The 5,210-nt window shown below is 47.1% G+C and overlaps 1 pseudogene; it reads left to right on the forward strand.

Moving 5' to 3' along the window:
* The first annotated feature begins 2,320 nt into the window (after nt 1–2,320).
* On the forward strand, nt 2,321–4,866 carry LOC112071170 (zinc finger and BTB domain-containing protein 43-like; annotated as a pseudogene).
* The last annotated feature ends 344 nt before the right edge of the window (nt 4,867–5,210 follow it).

Consider the following 5,210-nt stretch of genomic DNA (forward strand, 5'->3'; position numbering starts at 1 on the left):
TATATAGCTGACCCTATATGTAGCTTGGCCTCTTATATAGCTGACCTATATGTATAGCTGGCCTTGTATATGCTGACCCTATATGTAGCTGGCTTATATATATCTACCCTATATGTAGCTGGTCCTTGTATTATAGCTGACCACTATATGAGCTGGCCTTGTATATAGCTGACCCTATATGTAGCTGCCTTGTATATAGCTGACCCTTATGTAGCTGGCCTTGTATATAGCTGACCCTATATGTAGCTGGCCTTGTATATAGCTGACCCTATATGTATGGCCTTGTATATACTGACCCTATATGTAGCTGTGCCTTTGTATATAGCTGACCCTATATGTAGCTGGCCTTGTATATAGTCTGACCCTATATGTAGCTGCCTTGTATATAGCTGACCCTATATGTAAGCTGGCCCTGTATATAGCTGACCCTATATGTAGCTGGCCCTGGTATATAGCTGACCCTATATGTACGTGGCCTTGTATATAGCTGACCCTATATGTAGCTGCCTTGTATATAGCTGACCCTATATGATCTGCCTTGTATATAGCTGACCCTATATGTAGCTGGCCTTGTATATAGCTGACCCTATATGTAGCTGGCCTTGTATATACTGACCCATATATGTTAGCTGGCTTTTGATATCTGACCCTATATGTAGCTGGCCTTGTATATAGCTGACCCTATATGTAGCTGGCCTGTATATAGCTGACCCTATATGTAGCTGCCTTATAATAACTGACCCTATATGTAGCTGGCCTTGTATATAGTGACCTATATTTAGCATGGCCTGTATATAGCTGACCTATATGTAGCTGGCCTTGTATATAGCTGACCCTATATGTAGCTGCCTTTATATGCACCCTATATGTAGCTGGCTTGTATATAGCTGACCCTATATGTAGCTGGCCTTGTATATAGCTACCGCTATATGAGCTGGCCTTGGTATATTGACTTCTTCTTATTATTGTGGTTTTTTAAAATTCTTATCTTTCTTATTAGTTCTACTTGTTTATATTGAATACTGCACTGTTGGGTAGGGCTTGCAAGTGAAGCGTTTTCCCTGTATAAGTGGATGTGTCAAATAAAACTTGTTCTTTAAACAATACAGGAAATACAACTAGAACACATGTAGTTAACTTCAACACAATTAAAAGGATAGTTCATGCAAGATCTATATTTGGGTCAAATTACCCTTACCTTGAGTTGTGTCTGAAGGCCCATGGTGACAGAATCCACAATAATCCATGATTTACTTCTGGCTAACAGCTTGGAGTTAGCATATTAGCATCATCAGTTTTCCATGAGTGGAAACAGCCAAACCGATGTTATCAAAGCTGGCGCTACCAGTTTGTACACCAGATATGTGATAACTACGTTTCCATGGTGGTCGATACAGGGAAGCCCTATCTAAAACGACGCCATAGATTGTTCAACTAACCTGTTCTTGGCAAAACTTTCTTTGTTCTCGATTCGGGGGAAAAAGTATGTTCGAAATGTCCATGTCGAGTTGCAGGTGGTTCTACAAAAKACCCGCAAAAACTCAGAAAGATATAAAATACACATTTTGCACCAAGTGAGGAGTTCCCTCGCCATTTTAGCTGCCAGGCATCTTGCATTTCCCAGCGTCTTTGCAGAAACTAGTTGTTTCTATGTGACTCGGCCACATGCAGAAGAGTCACACAGTGCTACCAAAACAAAGATCTACACACATTCAAGAGGCATTTCTCACTTGGTACAAAACATGGATTTAATATCTTTCAGAGTTTTCGCTGGCAGAAACACCTGCAACTGGACACTGACATTTCTAAGATACTTTTTTCACTGAATCGAGAACGAAGAAAGTTTTGCCAGGAACAGGTTAGTTATCACATATATCTAGTGAAAAAAATAACAACAAGTCTCACGGCGAAGAAAACGTGGACAGGTGCTTTGCAAGTATTGACATACAGGAAGTTGTGGCTTGCAGTGCAGCTTTGATTAAAAAAAGAATAATTTGAATATATCTGTTATTTTACCAGGTAAGTTGACTGAGAACACGTTCTCATTTACAGCAACGACCTGGGGAATAGTTACAGGGMAGAGGAGGGGGATGAATGAGCCAATTGTAAACTGGGGATTATTAGGTGACTGTGATGGTTTGAGGGCCCGATTGGGAATTTAGCCAGGACACCAGGGTTAACACCCCTACTCTTACGATAAGTGCCATGGGATCTTTAATGACCTCAGGGAGTCAGGACACCATTACGTCCATCCGAAAGACGCACCCTACACAGGCAGTATCCCCAATCACTCCCTGACCATTGGGAATTTTTTGGACAGATGAAAGAGCGCTCCTACGGCCCTCCAACACCACTTGATAACATCGGTCGGCTTTTCACTCATATACCTCCAAACTGTTAGCCAAAGTAAATCATGATTATGTGGATTCCTGTCACCATGGGCATTCAGACACAACTCAATGGAAGGCATTCAGACCCCCCATATAGATTTTGCATGAACTATCCTTTTTTAATAACCTATTCATTCTATTGTTTAAATCTACACTGACTGTACAAAATATTAAGAACTCCTGCTCTTCCATGACATAGACTGACCAGGTGAATCCAGGCGTGACAGCTATTGTAAATCACTTCAGTCAGTTGATGAAGGGAGAGACGGGTAAAGAAGGATTTTTAAGCCTTGAACAATTGAGACAAGGATTGTGATGTGTGCCATCAGAGGGTGAATGGGCAAGACAAAATATTTAAGTGCCTTTGAACAGGGGTATGTAGTAGGTGCCAGCGCACCGGTCTGTGTCAAGAACTGCAACGTTGCAGTTTTTTTTACACTCAACAGTTTCCCGTGTTATCAAGAAGGTCCACCACCCAAAGGACATCCAGCCAACTTGACATAACTGTTGGGAAGCATTGGAGTCACATGGGGTCAGCATCCTGTGGATGCTTCGGACACCTTGTAGAATCCGTTTCCCAACGAATTGAGAGTCGTCTGAGGCAAAAGGGGAGGTGCAAACTCAATATTAGGAAGGTGGCTAATGTTTGGTATACTCAGTGTAATCTATAACCACCATAGTTAACATCAACACAATTAATGACCTGTTCATGTTCTACATACTCTAGATCTTGACCCCTGGCTGCAGTGAGTCCGAGGAGGAATGTCGCTCCGGTGGACTTCCCAAACTTCTCCGCGACCCTGCTGCAGAAGCTCAACCAGCAGCGGCAGAGGGGCCAGCTCGTGAATCATCTAGTCATCGGGACACCCAGTACCGTGCTCACCGGGCCATTTTTGCCCCAGTTCGCCCTACTTCTGCGACCAAGTGCTCCTTAAAAACAGTGCCCGCTGCGTTTTACCTGACGTCATGCACCCGTGCGTGTTCGAACGTCTCCTCCTCTCTTGCTACACGGGCACCCTGCACCTACCTGCCGGCGAGGTGGTAGCTTTCCTCACGGCAGCTAGCTTCCTCCAGATGTGGCACGTGGTGGACAAATGCACTGAGCTCTTAGAGGTGGTAGGAAGCGGCGCTAGCACATTAGTGCACAAGTCTTCTGGTGGGCTGAGGGACAGGTCTTTCCCTGGGGACAGCAGTTACCACAGCCCTGGGGACGGCTCCATGGGCCTGCAGGACGGCGGAGGAGGAGGAGCAGTAGAGGGCTTTGCCAAAATGGAGATGGACCAGCTCCTGGAGAACAGCTTCTCCCCACCCACTCTGGAGAACAACAGCACCCAGCCCAGCGGAAGCTGCTCGCCACCGGTCGACCACGACGGCTCAGGTAGCGAGGTCGCCAGCCAGGATGGGGATGTTGAGGAGGGTGGCGAGGGGGACTATCAGTACTCCAGACCGGCCTATGTCCCGCCCAGCATCATGGGCCACAGGAAATGGGTCCACGTAAAGTCGGAAAGGCGCGCAGATTGCAGGGGCGACGGGTCCCTCTTTAGCGGGGACCCTGCGGTCACTGACTCTGAGCAGCTGAAACTTACCCACTCCCAGGCCTCGGCCAGCAGGAGCTCCCTGGACCACAGCATTGATGAGAAACCGGTGGTTCAGCTGGAGGAGAGCCTGGAGGAGGACCCTCTGGACTTCTACGGTACCTCCATAGAGGGCTTCTCCACCGACAAGGCCGACGGTACACCGCTTGGACTGAAAGATGACCTGCTAGAAAGGGCAACCGGGGTTGAGGAGAGTGGTGGTGGGGGAGAAAGAACCCCTGGTGGTCTCCAGGAAGAGACCTCCCACTCGGGCTTCGCCTCAGTGGTCTACAAGCTGTACCCCTGCCAGTGTGGCAAGAGCTTCACCCACAAGAGCCAGCGGGACCGGCACATGAGCATGCACCTGGGCTTGCGGCCGTACGGCTGCGCCGTGTGTGGCAAAAGTTTCAAGATGAAGCATCACCTGGTCGGCCACATGAAGATTCACACGGGCGTCAAGCCCTACGAGTGCAGCCTGTGCGCCAAACGTTTCATGTGGCGGGACAGCTTCAACCGTCACACGTCCTCCTGCACCAGGGTCCATCAGGCCCGGTGCGCCGTCAACGAGCAGGCRGCCCAGATCTGCTGATCCCAGATGTTATTTCCAAACCACCATTCACCTCATCTKCCCCCACCACTATCCCATATCAGTTTCACTGAACAGGCTGCTCAGATGTGCCTGTCCCGAGATCAGATAAAGACAGTGCTGCTTGGATGACCACCTTCCAATCAGTTTAGCTGGATTTAGAATTATATTTCCGAACAGTGGCCTGAGCCACCGACGCATGACATATAACTTATCCAAGATCAGAATCCTGGAAAGCTTTGTAGTCTAGTCAGATCTGATTGTGTGGAATCAGAACCTTAGGTTTTGCGGTGTGTGGACGGCTATACACTGCATTCCGAAACGCCCAGCCAATGAGCGGACCTTTGAACCGACCTCGAAACATCTTTGGAGAGACCTGAAAATAGCTGTGCGAGTTTGAGAGGATCTACAGAGAAGAATGGAGAAACTCCCTAAATACAGGTGTGCCAAGCTTGTAGCATCATACCCAAAAACCTGTTTTTGCTTTGTCATATGGGGTCTTGTGTGTAAATTGATGAGGAATAAAACTCATACCCAAAAAACCTGTTTTTTGCTTTGTCATTATGGGGTCTTGTGTGTAAATTGATGAGGAATAAACGATTTTAATACATTTTAGAGATAAGGCTGAAACGTAACAAGTCGAGGGGGGTCCTGAAGTTC

The sequence above is a fragment of the Salvelinus sp. IW2-2015 genome, unplaced genomic scaffold (genome assembly GCF_002910315.2).
Source record: "Salvelinus sp. IW2-2015 unplaced genomic scaffold, ASM291031v2 Un_scaffold1537, whole genome shotgun sequence".
Taxonomy (NCBI): domain Eukaryota; kingdom Metazoa; phylum Chordata; class Actinopteri; order Salmoniformes; family Salmonidae; genus Salvelinus; species Salvelinus sp. IW2-2015.